The sequence below is a fragment of the Lagenorhynchus albirostris genome, chromosome X, assembly GCF_949774975.1.
Source record: "Lagenorhynchus albirostris chromosome X, mLagAlb1.1, whole genome shotgun sequence".
In the NCBI taxonomy this organism is placed as follows: Eukaryota; Metazoa; Chordata; class Mammalia; order Artiodactyla; family Delphinidae; genus Lagenorhynchus; species Lagenorhynchus albirostris.
In genome coordinates, this window is record NC_083116.1 from 130465270 (window position 1) to 130490045 (window position 24776).

Here is a 24776-nt window from a genome sequence, read left to right on the forward strand (position 1 = left end):
TCGTGTTCCATCCCAGGGTCTGTAACAACTCCAGCAACATCCTGGCCTTCACGACTCCAGGTGGAAAAACAGTCCTTTGGTGGCGTTTTCCCAGGATGCATAATCATACCCTTCTTCCTCGTAGATTAGGTGACTTCACATATGTGAAACCTGGAATTAAGTGTTTTGAGCCCATGTTGTGTGTTTCTGTCTTTACGATGTTAGGTTTCAATCGGTGCAACAAGTATGCGGGACTGCACGTATATTGTGATATGTGAAGAGCTTATCCAAGCATGCACAACACAATCGTTGCCTCTGCAATGGAGTCACCTGCAGACAGGTAACTGACACAAGGGAGACTGGGGAGGACCGTGTAACGTGTGAGTGAAGCGTGTGGAAGAAGGAAAGAGGACAAGTTTATCTGGGGTGGAGGAACTTGGTAAGGTTTCAGGGGCAAAATGATTTTTGGAAGCTGGGACTTCCAATTGTAGGAGTCGGTCTTCGAGAGAAGAGGGTGTTGTCCGAGAGAAGGGGCAGGGAATGGGCAAAGCAAATGGACGCCAGGAGGGCTTGCAGAAGTGAGACTGGGGGAAAACCGACAGGAAACCTAGAAAAGCAGACGGAGGTCGGGGACCCTTTCATCCCTAATAGTAACTTCTGGGTGTTTGTCTGACCTGGGATCGAGTCCCAGAGCAACCGCTTTCAAGGTTAGCCAAGTTTCCTAATTCCTTCCGGTGTCATCTTTAAAAACCAAAAAAAACCAGTAGCGACTATTTCACAGAGTTTGTGTGGAGTAAATAAAAACAAGCAAACAAACAAAAAATGGCACGTAAAACGCTTAACACCATGGCTCTCACACAACACGCTTTTCACAGAATAGCTCGACACAGCAAAACTCCTAAGGCGTAGAATTGACTAACGGCCCAAACAGTTAATGATGTGTATCAGAAAAAAAAGTTGCCGGACCTGAGCTTTATGGCTATTCTCTAGTTGCTTTCTAAACACAACGCATCCTTATTATTCACAGATCCCATGTTCGTGAATTCACCTACTTGTTAAAGTGGATTTGTAATCCCCAGATCAATACCCCTGGTGCTTTTGCTGTCCTTGGCCGACACACAGAGGGCAGCCCAAAAAAAAAAAAGAGAGAGAGAGAGAGTCTCCTGATACACACATTTCCGGCTGAGGTTCAAGAGGGTAACTTCTACCTTCTTGTTTCAGCTCTTAGATTGTAAACAGGTCTCCTTTTCAGGGGCACTTGAGCGCCATGTTTTTCTCAGTGGGGTGCCTTCTGTTTATGATTTTGCTGTGTAAGACTGCCCCGCGCATCGTGTTGAAGAGCTGTCTGTTGTTTCTAAGCACAAGAAGGCTGCCATGTGCCCAGTGGAGAAAATCCACACGTTGCATAAGCTTGGTTCGGGCTTGAGTGATTATCTAGCACTGTTGGCCGTGAAAGCAACGTGGATGAATCACTAATATCTATTCAATACGCTGTCTTTAAATAAAAACACACGTCAAACAAGGTGAGGTATTGGGGCGCTCCCTGGCGGTCCAGTGGTTAGGACTCAGCACTTTCACTGCCGTGGCCTGGGTTCAATCCCTGGTCGGGGAACTGAGATCCCACAACCCCACAGACAAAATTAAAAAAAAAGTTAGGTATTGATCATTGATGAAAATGTAATCAGAGGCTGTAGGAACCTAATCTTGCATTTCCCTTAAGGACACCGGTGGTAGCTTTATAGGACTTAACTACTGCAAATAACAAGAATTGACTGAAATCCCAGTTTTTCTTTCTCCTGAACGGTGACCTCCAACATGGGACGTGCGGAGTCTGCACATCCTTGCAGTTCCGGTGCCCAAGCTGGGCTCGTTGTAGGCACTTGTTAAATATTGGGTGACACAGTGAAATTAATGGTCTACATGCAGTCTTACAAGAAGCATTTAATAGCATGCAAAAGGCGTCGCATTTGTTGAAGAAGCGGGATGCGGAGAAACAAAATGCATGGAATTTCTGTACTAAATCATGGTTGAATATCACGTGAAATAGCCATGACAGGAAAAGAATGGTCCTTTGTGCACCGACATCATGACAAACTGATGCTTGAGGGAAGCAGTCACGTTATTCCTATTGACTTTCACCAAACGTCTGTTTCAGACAGAAGAATGCATGACATCATCACAACCTAAAGAATGCAATCACCTCCCATGTTAGTTTCCTGCTGCTGTGGTAACAAATGACCACAAACAGGGTGATGTAAGACAGCAGGAATTTATCCTCTCACAGCTCTGGGGGCCAGACGTCTTCAATCAAGCTGTGGGTAGGAATGCACTGGCCCCTGGGGACCCCAGAAGTAGAATCTCTTCTTTGCCTCCTACAGCTTCTGAGACCTGCTGGCATGTTTTTTGACTTGTGACCGTGTCACTCCACCATCTGCCTTCACGGCCACATGGCCTTGTCCCGTCTGTCTTGTCCTCTGTGCCTGTCATATAAAGACGTTTGTCATTGAATTTAGAGCCACCTGGACAATCCACAATGATTTGTTTGTCTAAAGAGCTTTAGCTGAATTACACCTGCAAAGACTGTTTTGTCCTAAAGTCCCATTCACGAGTTCCGGGGATTAGGAGAGAAACATCCTTTTAGGGACCGTCATTCAACCCACTACACCCCCTATGCAGAGAAACACAAAATTATAGGAGAGGAGCACATAACATGTATTGGTTTTTTTTTAATTGAGATACGTTGACACAAAACATTAAGCAGATGACATTTCTCTTTTTAAAGCTGAGACACAATTGACATAAAACATTGTATGAGTTTCTGGTGTACAATAGGATGATTTGAAATTTGTATGTGCAGTTGATGTTTATGATTCAACCCAAGAGTAGAGAGAACAGCCACACAAATGCCCAGAGAAGTAAAAGAAAATAAACCCAAGCCCTTCCAGCAGGCAACGTGGGAGGATCCCGTTGCAGTGCCGCACCAAATTCCTACCCTCGTGTGTTCCCAGAGTCTAGTTACAACGGCACTCATTCCACAAAAACTCATTCAACGGCAGTGAGTTAGAGCGAAAAGGAACGGGGTGGAATGTAGAAATCTGCGTTCAGTGGAAACTGTACCAGAAACACATGCGGACCCGTTCTTATCGTCGGCGTTTCAGAATCGTGGCAGACGGACGGCGTGCATAAATCCCGTCCTTTTTCTCAAAGACAATAAATGTAGAAGCCCAGCTAACACACAGTGAAGACGACAAGCCAGAAGGGTCTGGAAAGGATAAAGGTAAAATCTGGACTTGTCCTCAGGGGTGGGAACTATCGATATATTTAGAGAGAGTGCCTGGTGATCACTTTCACATGTTTGGTTTCTGGCAAGGAACATGTTTACACATTGGGTTGACGTGTGTGAACGCTGAACGCCCTGTTTGGAACTGTCTGCAATGCCTTGAAGGGTTTGGGTTATGTGATGCCAAGTGCATTCATTCGTTGTTGGTTTGACTCATTTTATAGGAGCTCCTGGAGTATGTCAGATACACCAGCATCATGCTGGACAGCTCAGACAGACATGGATAAACACCACGAAAGAGTTCCATGCCCAGATCAACTAAGTCTTAACTCTGCACTCCATCCAAGGTACATGGACTCCTTGACCTTCTGTCCTCCAGGGGATGGATGAGGTAGAATCATTTTTTTTATTTCAATTTTTTACTATTTTTTAAAAGTTTTTATTGGAGTAGAGTTGGCTTACAATGCTGTGTTAGTTTCAGGTGTACAGCAAAGTGAGTCAGTTATACATACACACAGATCCACTCTTTCTTAGATTCGTTTCCCATATAGGTCATCACAGAGCATTGAGTAGAGTTCCCTGTGCTATACGGTTGGTCCTTATTAGTTATCTATTTTATATATAGTAGTGTGTATGTGTCAGTCCCAATCTCCCAATTTATCCCTCCACACCCCTTCCCCCGGTAATAATAAGTTTGTTTTCTACATCTGTAGCTCTATTTCTGTTTTGTAGATAAGTTCATTTGTGTCATATTTTAGATTCCACATACAAGTGATAGCATGTGGTATTTGTCTTTCTCTGTCTGACTTACTTCACTCAGTATGATCATCTCTAGGTCCACCCATGTTGCTACAAATGGCATTGTTTCATTCTTCTTTATGGCCGAGTAATATTCCATTGTATATATGCACCACATCTTCTTTATCCATTCATCTGTCGATGGACACTTAGGTTGCTTCCACGACCTGGCTATTGTAAATGGTGCTGCAGTGAACATAGGGGTGCATGACTCTTTTTGAATTATGGTTTTCTCAGGGTATATGTCCAGGAGTGGCATTGCTGGGTCGTATGGTAGTTCTAGTTTTCGTTTTTTTAAGGAACCTCATACTGTTCTCCATACTGGCTGCACCAACTTATAGAGGGTAGAATCATTTCTAAGCACAGAATTGGACAACCACCGAGAGACCACGCACGGAGAAACACAAGGGCTCGCGGAACGTGCCACAGCCCTACGCAGCCCCACCGCAGGCAGAGGTGTTGCTGGAGGAGCACGTGGTAACGCTCCTGTGTTTTCTGGGGGAAATTCCTCTCCTGAACAGCGTCCAGATTGGCGAAAACGTCTCCCTCTTCCGCCACCTTAGGAAGAGCTAGGACTCCTTATAAGAACTGGGCAATTATTTGGGCCTTCCCAGCTCTGAAATTTAGATCTATGGTCCTTCAGTTGAATTACTTTATACTCTGGGCAAATATCTAGTGCTACCAAGGTGCAAATCTTTATAAAAAACTCTTAGACACCCATTTCCTACTCTAACCTTGCAGTGACCGTAAGTGGATGATTTTGGCAAGTGGGGAACGTCATCTAGATTTAAGACAAGCTGACATGTCATCGTTGCTTGTGCTGCTGTTATTATTGTTTGTTTTCAGTACAAGGGCATTGGTGAAAAAACAGTGCTGGTGGTGATATAATCGACTCTGACGATTTGTGACCTACTCCTTGGGGAATCAGCAGTAGTGTAGACGCCCCAGTGTGAGAAAAAGGAAAGAAAGCAGGAATAATAAGACTTCACCGTCATTTAAACACATCCTTGGGAGAAGATCAAAGGAGAGAGTTCAGTAAGAGCTAAGTTCCTTAGAACGGGTGGAGCTTTGAATGGGAAGATGCCCTCGTATCCCCAAAGCTCGCAACCTGTCAAAGCACGGGGCAGCCTGTATGCACCTCCCTTAGTGAGCAACCAGAGTACAGTGGGTTGAATGGTTGCCACAGAGAGACAAATGAACACCCTGACACCAGGGACCTGGGAACGGGAGGGACCTTTTTAGGACCCAGAGTCTCTGCAGAGGTGATGAAGTGAAGGATCTGAGATGAGGTCCTCCTGGAGGAAGGCGGCCCTACATCCAACGACAGAGTCCTTCTAAGACACAGAAGAGGAGAGACACAGACACAGAGGAGAAGCCCCGGGAAGACGGAGGCAGAGATTTAGAATCCCTCTGTGGCCGCAAGTCAAGGAGTGCCTGGAGCCCGGGACAAAAAAAAAAAAAAAAAAAAAGCTAAAAGCCTAAAATTACTAAGAAACATAAATACAGTCATATGTCTAAAGACACTTATTTCCAGTTCTTGAAGCATACTTGGTATGGCCTCGTTTGTGGGACCTCACCGAACACACTGCTTGCTCTTACCCTGGAGAGAGAGTTCCTTATCACTGCATCAGTAGGAATGCAGGCTGCTGAAACCCCGCCGAGGCAGAGAGGCACACATATTGTGCTAATTTAAGACGTTTCTGGCTCCCCTACATTTCACAGGAAAAAAGAAGGCACGGGACCAAGAACGATTTTTGCCTGACTTCACTGATTTTTATCTGGGACAGAGGGTGGAGGATTAACCTCCCCAGTGAGGACCCCATTAACATCGGTTTGTCTTTGGAACCAGATTTTTGTGATGTGTCCCAGGGCCTTGCTCTTTCCTTTCTGGAGAAGTTTGCAATTCGCTTTCCCCTGAGATTCCGGGGAGGGAGAAACCGCGGTTCCCACCCGGCTCTCGCACATGGCTTGAGCAAAACGATAAAATCCCACAGCCCAGGGTCTCAGAGCGCTGGTAGAATGCCACGGACGGGAAAAACGGTTAAAGGGGGATCCCCCCAAGGGCAGCCACGTGGTATAAAAGATTCTAGTGCTTTTGGTGCCGGAATCCTTTTCACCGTCGGTTATGGGTCGTGGAACAAAATATTTCAAAGCAAAGAACTTGAGTTGTTGCTTTTTTAATGGGTTCCGGAACTCGGCGGGGAAGAGGTGAAAGGATTCCATGGTCCACTTCCGATCATGTTTCATTCTTTCGAGGCACGTGCAAGAGCCTGACTCCACGCAGCCTTCAGGGATTTACGTGCAAACGAAACCTAGACAGGAGTTTTCTGGCCACGTCCGTGAGCAACCAGCCGAGCGTCAACTAACAGCAAGTTTCCTGACCATCAAAGGCAATGTTTTCAAGTAGCGCACGCACAGTTTTCAACCTGGACCCGTAGACCGAACAGGACAGGGGACCACGTCCTCACCAGGTCAGGTCTCTTCTCTATATCAGCTGCAGCCTCCACAGCAGAGAAATGACCCAAAGCCCTCATCTCACCCAATAACCCCCTGTCCCTAAAGAGAGGCATCCCCGATCTGAGCAGACATTTCACGTCCTGCAAACCAGCCCCGGTTCCTCACGTCAGTTCCGTCTCTGCTTGGTCTCGAATCCACCACGCTGGCCTCTGCATCTCCCCTCTCTAGTCCCAGTTTGAAGACTCTCCAGCCTTCTCATATTATTGAAATTTTAAAACCCAACCGTAGAGGCTTAGTTAGTGCAAGCTCTTCCTTGAAATGTCTGGTAATCCCCCCAAATCAGGATGAAATTCTCTGTCCTCCTAACTCCCACGGTGAATGTTTATAACCTCTCTTACTGCACTTGTGTTCTTTGATTACTTGCCGGTTGCAGAAATGCCTCCTTTTCCAGCTAGATTCTAAGACACTGAAGAATAAGGGTCCTTTCTTCTCTTCAGGACCTCCGCTGTCACCATCGTATTCTTGCTTTGAATCTGTGTGTTGTCACATACACGTATTCTGGCGTTCACTGGCTTTTCTCTGGGGGTAGGACAATGACATTCGATCAGAAACATTAGCCACTGGATTGGAAAGGTCATTGCTCGGAGGTGTGAACCCAAAATAAACATGACTTCACTTCCCTGAGGGGCAACATGAAACAACACAATCGCTACATTTAGCACGAAGCAGAGAGGAAAAAGTGCTGTCATTCCCATTGAATCAGACACTCACGCCCTGCTTCCAGGGGTCATTTTATCCCTGGTGGGATGCTGGCCCCATGGTACCTCCGAGCAGGGAGCTGACACGTGGCCACACTCACAGAGATGTCACAGACACACGTCCTCTTTCTTCCCTCCAATCGTTGAAAGTATATGAAGGTCAGAACGCATATCGTAAAGGCAGCTTTAACACAAGCCAACGGAGCCATATCGGCCTTGGGAAAAACCTAAACCATGAAAATGGGTGGGTTTATGATGAGCGACACACCAGATCCCTCCCTGAATTAAACGTTCTTTCACTTCACACATAGTTTAGTATCCGTTATGGACTAGACGGTGAAACTCAGGCAGGGAACAGGGTCCTACCCTAGACTTCTATTTCCCAGATGAAGACCCTGTAGATAATTTACTACGTATTATAAAATGATGCTCAAAACCAAAGGCAAACTGGGATCTACTGCCTTACCCCTAAATTCACCGTCGATATTGTGTGTGTGTCACGCATTAGCGTCTATAAATATGAGTATACACATTTATATATTATTTATTTATATTACATCTATGTATGTAAATATATTTAATAGGTGCACCTTATTTTATATATGTACATGTATATAAATATATTTATATATGTTGCATATATACTTCTACCTATAGATAACGTACATATATGTATACATATAAATTTGTTACTGTTTCTATTCACTCCAATTTATACAGGAATTTGTCTTTCCAACTAAACCTCTGAAATTTTGCCCAAGAAAGATTTGCAGCTACAAATAATAAAAAGTGGGTTCAAATTAGGTTTAAGGCTCTAGGGGATGTAGTCATGGCATCCACCGCTTTTAATGAAATGGAATAATGTTTTTATAAAAGCTACCCTTAAGAAATGAAGGTTGACACAACCTTGTAATTAATAACTGCATCTCAATTTCTTACGGCTGGCGGATTTTCTCTGGTTATCTCTGAAATGACTCTTAGTCTACACCTGCCACATGTTCTTTCCAGCAGCCATGGGGGTGGAGAAAACATGGGCTGGATTTAGAGACTAGCCTTCCATCTGGAAACAAGCCAGCTGACCTCTCTTTCTAGATGTGGGAGGAGCCATTATGTTGTCAGGGGACTTCTCCGTTCCTAACATTTTGGTGTGTGGACATGACCTCTGGGATTTATCTTACCCTCGCACAGCAGGATTCAATAGAAGGGGTATTTGTATCGCCTCTGCTCCAAGAGGGCTCACTTCCTAAGACCTCAAGACGATGTCTTATAAGGTTATTTCAGCCGGCAGGCAAGCCCACCACCTACAGCCAAGAGATGTTATCCCAGAGCATCCCCGTGGAGCTAGGATCAGGTTTCTCTCCAGGTATGAGAAAAAGGGATCTGACAGCCAAGCGACCAAAGACATCACTTCTCAAGGTCATCTTCATGACATGGTCATCGGAAAAGAAGCATCTCATGAATGTTTCCTTCGTGGTCCTATTGGTCTTCTAGCTCTAACTAAGCCTCACTCCATGCCCTGCCCTGTGACGAACGTTAAGCAGCTTGGGATTCCAGTCCGAGGAAAGTGCGGGGTGCAGGCTCCCCTCCGCTACTCACCCTGTTAATCATACATCCAACACGTGCCCCTTTTGCCCCTTTTCTAATTAGTCAAGGAAGCACGACTTTCCTTTCCTCCAAAAACCATCGGAAAATTCAGCGAAGGAATCAGTACACAGCATGAGTCGCACGAGACCTCTTTGTGTATGCCACACCTCGCTGAAAGTCTGGGGAATGACGGAGAGACCAATCGCAAACCTGCACGTATAGTTAAAACTTGAATATGAAAGTGTCCTTTCCGATCCCTTCAGCTTCCCTGTGAGTGGCAATTCGTCCTGGGTGCCCTCACCCCAGGACGGTCCCCTGGCATCCGATGCCTAGCTATTCCCTCTCGCGCTCTCTCTCTCTCTCCTCTGCCCTCCTTTCACGCAGATGCAAAACAAAAGCAGAGAATACCTCCAGGGACATCTCTCGGGATTCCTCCATCGGTGTTGCCCACGTGGTCCACGTCTTCTATTTTCTTAGCCGTGTCATCCCTCAAACAGGCTTTCCTGACCTCAACACAACTCACACTTTGGCCTGGATAATTCTTTACTCTGGACGGGGTGTGGGGGGGGGGGTCCCCCGTGCATGGGAGGGCTTTGAGAGGCATCCTTGCCCCCCCACACCTATGAAACGCCAGCTGGTCAATGATGACAGTTGTAATGCTTCTAAACTGTCCCCAGATGTTGCCAAATGTCCCCAGGAAGGAAAATTTGCCCCTGGGCTGTGAATCGCCACCATAGATAAATAGACAGATAAACAGATAGCAGAAGAGTCTCCCGTGCTAAAGCAGGGTTTCGCAACCTCAGTAAGGGTGACATTTAGGGCCAGATGACGCTGGGGTGAGGCGTCCTGTGCCCTGTGGGCTGTGGAGCGCATCCCTGGTCTCCACCCACCACGTGCCAGGAGCACCCCTCCCCCCAGCATGACAGCCATAAATGTCCACAGACATCGTCACGTGTCCCAGGGAGGTGGAAGTACAGCTCCTGCTTGGGGACTAGTGCTCAAAACCCCACAGAACTCCTTACCAGCCATAGGCAGCATCTCTGTCCTGTTTCTCAAGACTGCACCCTGAATTTTTTCCACTCTGTGGGTTGAACTGACCTTGTAAACGTCCTCACGGGTTTTGTGTACATTTGCCAAATTAAAGACGATACAGGGTGAGCTCTCACCCTTCCTAAAAGTTTCCTACGTTCCTTATTTTGATTTCGTGTGACAACAAACACAACAGGCTTGCGTTCGAATGTGTGTCGCTGAGGGGATGAAGAATGTTTTGCTCTCCACATTTGACGAAGCCACAAGCATGGCACAGCTGTGCAGCCTGATGAAAGCTCCTTAGAATTTTCAAGCTAATTATATAGATCTCCTCTCTGCATACCGGAAGATCGGGCTTTCAGGAGAGCTAAACAACCCGCGTCCAGATGTTACACTCAACCCTGAAACTGAACTAATTTCTGCCAGGATGAAAGAAATCCACTGAATCTGCCTCAGTCCCACAGTTAAACTTAACCATGGGGCAATAGCTCTCCGAGACCCCTGGGCATGGGTACTGACCAGCAAGGGGAGTGGAGAATTGGCAATGATCCATTTAACCCACTGTGAATCACCAAACTGAATAATTCAAAGCCCAAAATAGATTCACGCTACACTGTAACCGCTTGGGTTTATCCTTCTCAAATGCCCATGTGTATGGGCTCCACTGTAAGGATTTGAATCCAAGTTTTTATAGTGTTGTGAATATGTTTCCCAAACAAAGACCTACAAGATGGATGCTTTGAAAATTCAGGGGCTATGGGAGAGAAACACCCCGTCCCCATTTTATTTCTGTACAAATTCAGCTTAAATGAAGAGACATTCATCAAGGAACCCCCCCAACAGGGGGAGAAATCCTATTCTTCCATTGGGTTACTGTTGGGTGCTTGTTAAGCCAATAACAGTAACTGATCCTCAGAAAACTGGCATGTCGTGTCTTTAAAAACCCATGATCCCAGCAGGTCATTATTCCGTAAAATAAAATCGTTTTCTCCCCCAAATCATGTGGCCAACGTTTTTGCTATGCTTTTTTTAATGCAAGAAAAAATATACACAGTAGATTCATAGATACACAGATATCGATGATATACTATATTTAGATGGATGGTTAAATGGATGGATGGATGTACAGATAGATGCTAGATAGACAGATAAATAGGTGGGGATAGAGAGAGATGATTGGGTGTCTCAAAGTGCAAACAATTACGTCTCTCTTTATTCTCTGTGTTGGAAACTACATTTGATTTCAAAGTGGGTTTTTTCAATTAGAAAAAGAATCCAGCTTCTATGCTACATGCCATTTAGTAATTAAGTCTGTTAGCTTGAAGAGTTGGAAGTCAGTAGGTTGAATCTGCTTTTATGGACAGGACATCTCAGAAAGTTTAAAAATTCAGCTCCGTGTGAGACAGCCATCCAAGCGTGAGCTACGGCGCTGAACGCAACCACGGGTCGTCGAAAAATTCAGCGCGCTCTTCTATTTGGGGGAAATGTCTCTACGTGGCCCCGAAAATAAACACTTTTCTCTGAGGAAGCATTGCTTGTGCATTTACAGACACAAAATGTATTCGATTTAGCCAAACATACACGAAATAGCTCTCATGGTCTGAGGGATGATGTGAAACAAGGAGGCCGTGCAAACGTTTTGGGTTCTTGGTGCACGTCACAAGACTGGTTTCCTCTGGGTTATATTTAGTCTGCAACATGTAATTAAAGTACCATTTCGCCTGCATATTTTCCATCTTAATAAGTTCCCCAGGAGTCTAATATACGCCCAGCGACGGGGAGAAGCCACAGACCATCGTGCCTACGGTCGCCAGGTTAATCTCATGAAAACTTTGATCACCTTAATGCAAGCGTAAGCCCTTAATCACCACCTGCAACCAACAGAAACACAACCACTGAACACAACCATTACCTCAAACTGTCCACCGGAGGGTCTAACTCATATTCTTTGAATCATCCTCAGTTTAGTGACCCTGCAAGGGTCCACCACCAGTGGCCACCTAGACCAGCCCTGAAAACTCAAAACAGCCAGGCTGAGCAAACCCAACCTCTCCTTCTATGCAAGGATGAGCCATATGCGTTTCATTTTGTTCCCTGAGGACTTTTCCTTTCTGCTAATGCTTCTGTGAATGGAAGTGACCTCCTATGATTAGCTCACCGCGGCACAGCAGAATTCAGTATCGGGGTATTTTTACTGGCTCCTAGTCAAGAGGTTTTTATTTATAAAAATGTCAGAACAGTTTTCCTAGAAGGTTATTTCAGCTGCAAGGTAGGTCTGCAATGGACCGTCATGCTATTGCCTCTATATCACAGGTCCCACAGCTGGGAAGGTGCGTGTGGTGAGAACATTGCGTGAAGAATCAAGGAGCATCACTGAAGGTCAGAGGGAAGCCAGAGAATGCAAGGAGCGTTGGTGGAGGGAGGGACCTACCTCGTCAGGAATGCCAGGGCCCAGGTGTCAGCCCGACCACGTGGAAGAACACGATTGTCATTCAATGTCCCACGTCCTCATTGGAAAACTCAAGCTGGGCTGTTACAAGGAGACAATATCAGAGACACAAAAACTGACCACTGAAACAACAATGCATTCCGCCCAAAGACAGCTCACCAACCCACAAGCCCAGGCAGGGAGAGACGTTTGGGCTGGGAGGTGGACACCTCATGTCAGGATTGAAGACACACGGTGAGGAAGATGGCTTCCGTCCTCTCTCATGGCTGGACAAGTAGGGGCCATCCGCCTTGTCTCAGCCCTCAATGACCTTGACTCCTGTAGGACATTATCCTTTCCCATCAGCCCCCTCTACCTGTCCAGACCTACACTGATCTGTGCGTTCACAAGAAGCTCCAAATTCCCCGTGAACTTGACCGTGGTCTTTGTAGTAGCATGTACCCTCACCCTTCTCCAGACTCCTAGAATACTTACAGTCAAGACCATAAATGCCCCTCTCCTTCCTTCCTGGAACGTTCAAGATGTTTCATCTTTCTTACGTCTTGAGTACACGGCCACCGGCACCCAGTTAGAGCCTGGGGTTTTGTAATGTGAGACGCAGAAATGCAGCCACAGACCAGAGGATACGACTCTGAAAATGAAAAGGGCTCTGACGACCACCAGGTTCGATTCATTTTTTTTCCACATGAGCTTTCATCACTGCCCTTTCATTGCAATGCATGGTTGGAGGGGAGCAGGGAGGAATTCTCCAATGACTGCGGCACCCGCGTTCTCACCCCTACAACCACTGAAATCCAACTTACGACGCTATATGCCTGGTATTTCTTGAGGACTCTTCTGGGGGAAGCGTATGTAACTGGTGTGTTAAACAATCATGACTCATTGGGTGTAAACATAAAGCAAATTTAATTTTGTCTCCTACCATCCCTTTCGAATTCAGGAGGCGGGAGGGATTCTTCGTACACCTCTGGAGGAAATCATAGGAGGTCTGAGAGCTTTCTTTTGCTGGCTCTCCGTCCGCCCTCTCTCTCTCTCTCTGTCTCTCTCTTCCTGCACCTGCAACAGGTGTGCACTCCCATCCCTTTCCTCCTGCAGGGGGGCATCACCGAGGCAGAGGCAGTTGTGAAGGGAAGGATTTCACAGAATTGCCCAGCTGCCCCAGTTCCACCTGGGAGAATCAGCTCACTGCGAGGAGAAGGGGAGCGTGCTAGGTCCGTGCGCCGAGCCCCCTTTCCAGTCCAGCTGGAAAGGCGATCAGCAGAAGCCTTTATTTCTCTCTGACACCCGTGTGCACTTGGCAGTGGGCTTGCAATCCAGTGGGGAGGGGTGTGCATTAGTTGGCTTCTCAAAAGACACAGGTGAGGGTCTCACAGACACCCCCAAAGTCACCGCAGGGGAGCAACAGACTCTGTGCTGTGTTGAAATATCAGGGTTTCTCTCGTGGTCAAGCAGAGGCCTCATAGACTTGTGCCCACGTGAGCCTGTGACCTTGCAGTTTGCAACAGCTCACACCGTGACTGGGAGTGTTCGGGGAGATTCCTCCAAACCCACAGTTGGTGTCAGAAGTGAGGACGGTCACATGGAAGGTCCCCTCCTCTGAGGGTCCACCTGTTTCCTTGTTTCTTTGGCCTCAGGCATCTCTCTGCCTCACCAGGATTTGAGTGGGTACGTAGGTTCAGTTCTGCGGGGAAACAAGGAAAGTCCATCATGGGTCGTATCCAAGTTTTTTCTCCTAAACTAAGTCTGACCTTAATGAAATAGCTGTTTGCGTCATGATCGCTGCCCCATAGATGTCTCCACTGGCCAAGCCCAGATTTCCCATCTAGGTTACTCTGGAAGCTAACACGCTGCCGGGTTTGGGAAAGAGAGAGTAACATAAATGTTACTCTTTGTTCCTAACAGGGGTAAAAAACAAACACAGCCACGTGCCCTGCGGGTCCAAACACTAGGCTCTGCTAAAAGAAATCCTGCCCAGAATTTGACCCAGACAGAGTCTGTAGACTTGTTACCGACTCTTTGAATCGTAAGTAGAAATAACTAAAATGTGGTCTAGACACAGAATGGGGTATCATACAACCTTAAAGAGAAAGGAAGTACTTTACAGCCCGGATGAACTTCAAAAACGCGCTCAGTAAAAGAAACCAGTTCAGAAAGGTTATCATCCCATTGATTTGAAATATCCGGAAGAGGCAAGTCCATAGAGACAGAAAAAGCAGATTCATGGTTGCCAGGGGCTGGGGTGGGTGCGGGGCAGAGGGATAAAGGGGTGATAGCGAGAGACTGGGGTTTCTAGCTGGGGTGATGAAAATGTTCTCAAATGAATTGCAGGGGATGGTTATGTTACAGTGCAGAGCACACGTGACTCCGTATCAGCTCTGTTCCTTTAGCTCTAACCTCTGTGCTCTGTTGCCTCTGCCTAGTAATGCTGGCTCTGCACCTCTGGTAAAAGAATGTTGCCTTTAGCTTGAAATATACATAATTGCTCATTTTCAAGGCTCCGCCTCCCAGGCTTGACATTTAAAGATATTAACACTCTTCATTCCTGTAGAGATAAAAAGTTGCAGCACAGAGAATAAGTCTGTGTTGTTGGAGGCTTTTAGGAGCATCCTGACCTGACCCACGTGGACAGCTGCAAGAACAAAGGATTCCCGCACCAAGAGGTTTGCAACACCCAGCCGCACCTGCTCCCATTTTAGTATAAAAGAAGCCTGAGGGCTTCCCTGGTGCCGCAGTGGTTCAGAGTCCGCCTGCCCCAGCACCTTGTCTTTTGATTTATTGGCCTGTCTTAGCAGTATGAGCTTGGACTTGATAGCAGTAGCACAAGGCTGTGAGAATACGAAAAACCATTGAATTGTGCAACGTTAAGTAGGTGGATTGTATGTTGTGTGAGTTATAGTTGTAAAAAGTTGTTAGAAAAAGAACATACAATTAACTCTCCCTTACCATGTATCCACACTGCTTATTGGAACCACCTGCCCCTGGACATCCCAGGCTGTGTGTCCCCTCTTGCAGTCTCACACACAGACACACACACACTGCAATTCTCTTCCACAAACCAAAATACTGCCTATGACAGCCAAATGCATGCTCATTTAGACATGATTTCTACACCACCTACTTCCACGTGGGATCAACGGATTTGAGATGGCTTATACTGAAATCACATCTTCGCATGCTTGTTAAACTAAAGACACAGCAATGCCACAGAGCAGGTGTGAGAGAGAGAGAGAGAGATGCAATTTTCCAGGCACCTGGAGGAACTCTCATTTCAATCTTTTAAACCTCTTAAACACACACACCTGAAAGCCTTGGTATTCCTCCCATATTCTTGGGGCTCTGCAGACCTTTTCCCTGCCATGCTGGAGCCCTCTCTTCTCCTTAAAGCTGACCTGTATATTTATAAACTAAAAAATGTGCATCGCTCTTTCAACCCCACCCAGAAATGCAATCTCATTCTCTACCCCAGCCCCGCAAAACTCTTCCCCAACAGGTAAGGCCAGCCTATGCAAGGAACAGAATTCAAGGGGATGATGGAAGGTGAGCCTTCCATGTTACAAACATTATAAATGATTTCAGAGTGGCGATACACCTTAAAAGTTATTTAGTGCCTATGTTCCCATTGCAGCAAAATAAATAAATAAAAGGGTGTCACTAGAAGTTAAGTTTCATAAAGACACAGAGCAGGAATTCCTGCCTGGATTTACCATGCTTTCCCAAAACTGCTGTGAGGTATTTCAGTGCCACACTTCAAACACTTCCTAACTTCGATGGAGGAGACCCTTAAAATAAGCTTTAAAGAGACTGTAGAGATACAGAAAACAAACCAGTGGTGACCAGTGGGGAGAGGGAAGCGGGGACGGGCAAGATGGGGTCGGGGATTAAGAGGTACAAACTACTATGTATAGAATAGATACAGCAACAAGGATATACTGTACAGCACAGGGAAATATATGCATTATTTTGTAATAACTTTGAGTGTAATCTATAAAGATATTGAATCACTATGTTGTAGATACTGAAAGTAATATAATATTGTAAATCAACTATACTTCAATAAAAAGAATAAAAAGAATGTCTAAGCAAATTCCATTTTCTTTTATGGAAGTGGTAGATCTCAGTACTGCTCATCACAGGTAACCCTTTGTGTATATGGGAGATAACTGTGTTAATTGCAGATGTACAACAAGACATATTTGCCCTAATTTTGGCGATAGAAGGCAAAGTCATGGTCTAATGAGTTTTCTACTGCTGTCTAACAAATTATGACAAACTCAATGGCTTAGAACAATGCCCGCTTACTATTCTTACTTATTTATCTTTTTTTAATGTTTTTAAAAAGATTTTTTATTGAAGTAGAGTTGATTTACAATGCTGTGTCAGTCTCTGCTGTACAGCAAAGTGACTCAGTTATACACATAGAGACATTCTTTCTTTCATATTCTTTTCCATGATGGTTTGTCACAGGATATTGAATAGACTTCCCTGTGCTCTACAGGAGGACCTCGTTGTTTATCCATCCTGTATATACTAGTTTGCATCTGCTCATCCCAAACTCCCATTTATCATGCTCTGTGGATCAAAAGTCCCAAAGGCTGGGTTTGGCTAAGTTGTGTCTTGGCACCTCACAAGGTCAAAATCAAGGTGTTGGCCAGGTAGGTAGGGTCTTTATCTGAAGGTTCTTGGCAAGAACCTGCTTCCTACTCATTCCTGTTCCCGACTTGTTGGCAGAATTCATTTCCTTGCTGTTGTAGGGCTGAGGTTTCCGTTGATCTCCTGGCTGTCAGCCGGGGTCTGCTCTCAGCTTCTAGAGGCCACCCTCATGTCTCGCCATGCAGCCCCGCCATCTTCAAGTCCACAAGGGTGGACAGAATCCTTCTCACCCTTGGAATCTCTCCCGTCTACAATCAGCAGAGAAAAACACTCCACTTTCAGAGGACTCATGTGACAAGACTTGGCCAATCTGTATCATTTCCCTTTAGATTACCTCTAAGCAAAGTTATTACAACCTTCATTCCATCTGCACAAAGACTTGTGCCATGTAGTATCATCATGGGAACAGAGATCACGGTGGTCTTAAATTTCCACCTCTCACACCTACTGTACGAAGGCTTAGTGACATCTCTCTGAAAGACTGAGGCCACCCTGAGAGCAGCCAAGGGTAATTGGATTTAAATGACTTGAACTCGGGGGGGGGGGTGTTTCCAGGACCTCCAAGTCATGGTGGAGACCAAGTCAAACGATGGATGGATGCCAAACCAGGGAGCATGATGAGGTAGCTTCTCCCGGGCTGTCCCTGGGATTTATATGGTGGCGATGAACAAGGACCAGTGCTTTGCCATCTGCAGTATCTCCTCCTTGCCCTACTCTAGGCTTCTGACCTCAGTCATTAGTCGCCACCCACTGTTCCGAAGATGTCCTGGGGCTGGTGGGACTCTACAGGCTTTCCTTCCTAGGGTTCAACCACAACTCCATCATTAGCCTGCATTAGAACTGTAAGATTTTTCATCTCAATTTACTACGGAAACTTAACTAAGTCTGAGCTGCAGAGAAAGGAGTAACAAGAATTCCTTCCACAAGTCTTTGGTGCTTTCAATTAAAAGTGATTTTATACAGACAAAAACAAAAATCTATGGGCTGCTCAAAAAGTTGGAGAGAAACAGAAAGTGAGTCTATATTTAAGAATTTCTTGCCTTTGGAACATTAGGTGTGGGGAGAAACCCCAACTCAAGTTCTTTCCAATTAAAAGAGCTTTGAAGAGCTGATCTTATCTCTGGCCTTATCTCACTCCCCAGGGCAGCGGGGAGGCTGCTGAGAGCCAAGTGTGAGCCCCTCCCCCATCCCAGCATCTAAAGGGGAAGGGGGGTCTCCTCTAAAAGCCATGGGCTTGAAGCAGAACACGGCTGTTTTTGGGTAGCAACGCATGTGTTTTCTGGCAGCATGGGTTCTAACTAATGGTGGAAAAAAAAGCCCAAAAGAAAACAAGAGGATAGCAGGGTTATCTTTCTTTTTTAAAAAATTAATTTCTTTAAAAAACAATTAATTTCTTTTTAATTAAATATAGTTGATTTACAGTATTGTGTTAGTTTCAGGTGTACAGCAAAGTGATTCAGTTATATATATCTGTATCTGTATATAGAAATATCTATATAGAGAAATAATTTTTTTCAGATTCTTTTTCCTTATCGGTTATTACAAAATATCGAGTCTAGTTCCCTGTGCTATCCAGTAGGTCCTAATGGGTTATCTATTTTATATAGACTAGTGTGTATCTGTGAATCCCAAATTCCTAATGTATTCCCCTGCTTCTCCTTTCGTAACCGTGAGTTTGCTTTCCATGTCTGTGAGTCCACTTCTGTTTCGTAAACAAGTTCATTTGTGTCCTATTTTAGATTCCACCTATAAGTGATATCATCTATTTGTCATTCTCTTGCTGACTTACTTCACTTAGTATGACCGTCTCTAGAGATTATCAAAGTCCTCTTTCTTAAGTTACTTAAAGGCTAGGTAGCAAAAGTCTAGGAAAATGTATGTCAGATGCTGCACGTACATAACCCCAGGGAAAGAAGAATAAAGAAACAGAACACGACTCAGGCTTCAGGAATCTTGAAATTAGTCACCCAGCCGTCTTTGAACGATGTGGCTGGTTTTCTGGTGTGTGGAGCTGGAAACCTAGCTTGAGCTTTCACCAGAATAAAGGAGAGACGAGAGACCCAGGCCTCCTGGCGACAGATCCACAGGCGCTGCAGAGCCCGGCCTGAAGGATGATGCAAAGGTTTTTTTATCGCACATGTTGATAGAGCCGCTTTCAAGTTCAGATGAAGAGAGAGGCCAGAAACAGGCTTTTCGGCAAAGAAGCCAAAGCTCCTTTGGGGTACGTAGGTTCCATCCAAATGCTTGATGTCTTCTTCAGAATAAATAAACTCCAAAGGACCTTTTCCTAAGGCCAAAAAAAAAAAAAAAAAAAAAGCCCTGCTGAGAGGCAGCATTTCACAACGCTGGTCTGCAATTTAAAATATAAAGTAATGCTAGCCATTAAGAAAAAAAAAAACTGTGTATCGCCTGCCATTTGGAATGAGCGGAGTGAGTGTGTGTGTGTGTGTGTGCTCGCATGCATGTGTGTGTGTGTGTGTGTGCGCGCGGAGGGAAACACATAAAAAATCAGGACTTTACCAGGAAGAAAAAAAGAAGGGTTGTGGAGTAAGCACTGCGTTCTTTCCTTAAGGTTAATTGGTTAGATTCGCCCCTTAATCATCTAGTTTTCAGGGAACCCCTGGGTATTTTATGAGAACCCATGGGGATGTAAGTCTTCAGATATGGTCAGGCATGTGGGACACAGTTCAACGGGGGAAAATGTAGTGTTTATCAATTACACATCTGGTCTTGCCTTGGTGAAGGATGAAGATCCCTGTAACGGCACATTTTCTCTCTGAGTATTTTCCGTAGATGCCCCCAGATTATTCCCTGAGAACGGAATGAAGGAGGGCCTTCTCAGTAGTCATGGAAATGCATGCATACAGGCAGGGCCCCTCAGGGTTCTTTCCCCCTTTATTTATTTTTTGATTGATGTATAGTTGATTAACAAGGTTGTGGTAGTTTCAGGTGTACAGCAAAGTGATTCAGTTATACATATACATGTATCTATTCTTTTTCAAATTATTTTTCCATTTTAGGTTGAGCAGAGTTCCCTGTGCTACAGTAAGTAGGTCCTTGTTATTTATCCATTTTAAATATAGTACTGTGTACATGTCAATCCCAAACTCCCTAACGATCCTTCCCCACCCCCTTCCCCCTTGGTAACTGTAGGTTTGTTTTCTACATCTGTGACTATTTCTGTCTTGTAAATAAGTTCATTTGTATCATTTTTGTTTAGATTCCACATATAAGCGATATCATATGATACTTCTCTTTCTCTGTCAGACTTACTTCAGTCAGTATGTCAATCTCTAGGTCCATCCATGTTTTATATTCTTTCCTATTATAGGTTGTTAGAAGATACTGAATATAGTTCCCTGTGCTGTACAGGAGAGGGCCCCTCTGTTTTAACTAGATGGACAGCAAAATATTCCAACCTGGAGGCAAACCCAGCTGGGAATCTCGGCATCCCAGCATCCCAGCCATTGTGGGTTTTCTCACTTCCTTCCTTTATCACGCCCACCCTATAGCTTCTTCAGACTTTGCACATCAGCGGGACCACCGTCATCAACGGCCATGCCTCGCCAACAACAACAGCTGTCCATCATCGGTACCAAACCAGACACCGTGTGCACCAGGGTGAGCCGAACTGGTGCCTTTACAAGGAATGCAGTCTGCTCGATGCTAGAAATGGCGAAAGAAAAAACACAACAAAAAACAAACAAAAAAACAACATCTCCAGCGCTCCTCGGCACATAAATACTGTTCTTATGGAATCATGCATGCTTTTCCAGAAAGCCAGCGTGCCTACACTGATTCTCTCAAGGCTACTGTGGAAAAAATAAATCCAACCCGTGAGTCAGTCCTGTAGGGTCTGGACATCATGGCTTTAGGATTTGAGGCAGAAACACACTCTGCTCAGCAAAGAGAATCTGTTTTCATCACGGCTATAGGGTGGATCAAGGGGGCTCAGAGGTTTGCTAAGCACTGAGTTCTTAGAGCTATTATTGTAGATTACTGGAGGATGAAATCAGGATGATAATGATAACAATAACAGTAATAATAAACCTTTGGACTTGAAAGGACCGGGCAAAGGAAGAGAAGACAGCAGATGTTTATTTGTGCTAAGCTGCAGTCTCCTAAACCCCTTAAGGATTTGGGGTAGGAGGAACGTTGCTTTGCCTGCAGAGGCTCTGGCTATCGTCAGGATGTGTTTGAAGCAGGGTTGGTGTATTTTGTATCAGCTGGTCTGTTAAACTTTGCAAAAGAAAACATCGGGGCAAAAAAAAAGATTTTAAAGATACAGTTTTTTAAACTAATTTTTATTGGAGTAGAGTAGGCTTACAACGTTCTGTGAGTTTCAGGTGTGCCGCAAAGTGAGTCCGTTACACATACACATAGATCCACTCTTTCTTAGATTCTTTTCCCATATAGGTCATTACAGAGCATTGAGTAGAGCTCCCTGTGCTATACGGTAGGTCCTTATTAGTTATCCATTTTATATATAGTAGTGTGCCTATGTCAGTCCCAATCTCCCAATGTATCCCTCCCCCCCTTTTCCCCTTGGTAGCCATAAGTTTATTTTCTACATCTGTAACTCTATTTCTGTTTTATAAATAAGTTCATTTATACCATTGTTTTAGATTCCACATATAAGCAATATCATATATTTGTCTTTCTCTGTCTGACTTACTGCATTCAGTATGACAATCTCTAGGTTCATCTATGTTGCTGCAAATGGCATTATTTCCTTCTTTTTTATGGCTGAGTAATATTCCATTGTATATACATGTACCACATCTTCTTTATCCATTCCTCTATCGATGGGCATTTAAGTTGCTTCCATGTCCTGGCTATTGTAAATAGTGCTGCGGTGAACATTGGGGTCCATGCGTCTTTTTGAATTAGAGTTTTCTCTGGATATATGCCCAGGAGTGGGATTGCTGGGTCATGTGGTAATTCTCTTTCTAGTTTTCTAAGGAACCTCCGTACTGTTCTCCACAGTGGCTGCACCAACTTACATTCCCACCAACAGTGTAGGAGGGTTTCCTTTTCTCCACACCCTCTCCAGCGTTTGTTATTTGTAGACTTTTTAATGATGGCCATTCTAACTAGTGTGAGGTGATACCTCATTACAGTTTTGACATGAATTTATCTAATAATTAGTGATGTTGAGCGTCTTTTCATGTGCCTCTTGGCCATCTGTATATCTTCTTTGGAGACATATCTATTTAGGTCTTAGATACAGTTTTTAAAAGCCAAGCTGCATCTGAAGATTAAGGGAAGCCAGGGTGTCTCAAATGCATATGAGATTCTTCGTGAAGAAAAACGCTATCATAACAGGTGCAAACTGGCCAGTCAGAGAGGTGAATCCATGCCAGGTCTCCGTGTCTGGGTCTCTGTGTCCAGGTCCCCACACAGTCTGCTGCCCCAGCGATACTTAGCCACGGGTGTGCCCGGCGGGGACCCTCTCCGGGTCCAGCTGCGGTCTCTCACTTGGCCTTCTCTGTGGTCATGGCGGTTGGGATGACGGGACCGGCGTCCACAGCACCTCTGGCTAAAGGTCCAGACAGCCTTGGGGCAGAGGCGACCCCGCAGGCTGATAATTAGACCCAAAGTGAGAGACAGCCACGCATCCTGCCCAGGCTCCCCAGCCCCATGAGAGCTCAGAAGAGCCAGAAAGAGAACTGGCGCCCATCTTTATTTTGGTTTTTGTTTGTTTGTTTGTTTTGCGGTACGCGGGCCTCTCACCTCTGTGGCCTCTCCCGTTGCGGAGCAACAGGCTCCGGACGCACAGGCTCAGCGGCCATGGCTCACGGGCCCAGCCGCTCCGCGGCATGTGGGATCCTCCCGGACCGGGGCACGAACCCGTGTCCCCTGCATCAGCAGGCGGACTCTCAACCACTGCGCCACCAGGGAAGCCCTGGCGCCCATATTTAAAGACAATAAAAGAACTCAGCGTGGATGGCTCTATCTCTAAGAAAGCACCATGCTTCCTCCTGACGCACCTTTGGGGAAACCGGTCACCATTCTATCGTAAAGCACAGGCTTCCTGGCTAGATTGGTGCTTTGTGACCACCTAGAGGGGTGGGATAGGGAGGGTGGGAGGGAGGGAGACGCAAGAGGGAAGAGATATGGGAACATATGTATATGTATAACTGATTCGCTTTGTTATAAAGCAGAAACTAACACACCATTGTAAAGCAATTATACTCCAATAAAGATGTAAAAAAAATAAAAATAAGAATCCTAAAAAATAAAAAAAAAAATAAATCGACACATGTAACACCCGCTTTCCATAATCTGTTGTCAAGGAAAATGCGAATAGCCCCTCGTCAGAAACACACATTGAACAACCTCAGAGTAAAGAGCTTCGGAAGGGCATTCCAACACACAGCTTCGGTAACCGAGTTTGGCTTTCCCATCTGGGACCTTATCACGCCCGGCATCCTTGTCACTGTTTAAAGAGAAAGTCTAAGGGATTCAGACGAATTCCTGGGCCCCTAACCCGATAACGAGGTTGAAGGAAGATGCTGGCTTCTGGTGGTACTTTGGAAAATTGACAGTAAAAACACTAAACTCATTAAAAAATAATCCCCTCTACTATGGGACTGTTGTACCCATTCTTTCCATGTCAGCTCACCCTGTTTCTTCCCGAAAAAGACCTTGCTTTTCGAGTGAACTCTTGGAAAGCCAAGAGCGAAGGATTTCAGAATTGGTCTCTCGCAAGCGGCACTCTGAAGTGCATAAGCCTCTGCTGTGGGTTTTTTAACTTATCTGGTGCCCAAGTCTGACGCAGACGTCGGAAACATTCACCTTATCTTTATCTGCCCACATTACACATTTGGCCCCAACAAAGACCTCTGAGCTCCCAAGGCTTCCTCTGCTGAGTTGCTTTGAAGACAAACACCGGCTCATAGCTCTTCATTTCTGATATTTCACTGAACACACATGCTTAATATGAAAAGATGTTTATTATAAGTATAATCATTTTATTTTTTTAAATTTATTTATTTATTTTTGGCTGCGTTGGGTCTTCGTTGCCGCACGTGGGCTTTCTCTAGTTGCGACGAGCGGGGGCTACTCTTTGTTGCGGTGCGTGGGTTCTCACTGCGGTGGCTTCTCTTGTTGTGGAGCACAGGCGCTAGGCGCACGGGCTCAGTAGTTGTGCCTCGTGGGCTCAGCAGTTGTGGCGCACGGGCTTAGTTGCTCCGCGGCATGTGGGATCTTCCCGGACCAGGGCTCGAACCCGTGTCCCCTGCACTGGCAGGCGGATTCTTAACCACTGCGCCACCAGGGAAGTCCCTATAAGTATAATCATTTTAAAAGAGCATTGTGAGGGTATGTTCTGTCAACCGCTGCACATCCTGGGTCATGTCCTTAAGCCTGGGGTAGCACGGTGGAAATCAAATACAGTACAGCAAGATGGAAAAGAATTATTGCAGAAACGTATTCTTGGTTTTGTGGTGAATGGGAGGTTTAGCATAATCTAGAGATGATGTCTTAATGGGATATGAAGTGAGAATAATGAACTCCATCCAAAGATTCTGTCCCAGAAAGTGGTGAAGTGACCTAAATTGTTAAGTATTAGGACATTTCCAAATCATTTCCTTTTATTCTTCACCTCTGCTATGGTTCAACCCAGTTAGAGAATCCTATACTTATTTAGCACAGGAATTTGAAAAGGAGGGTTAAAAATCCATGCTGTAGGCATCCTTCACCCTACACACGATAATGCAAAGCCCTGATGTCTTTGGTGTGTAGTGAGCGTGTTTCTGCTTGCAAAAATGCACAGATATTCATCTTAAAG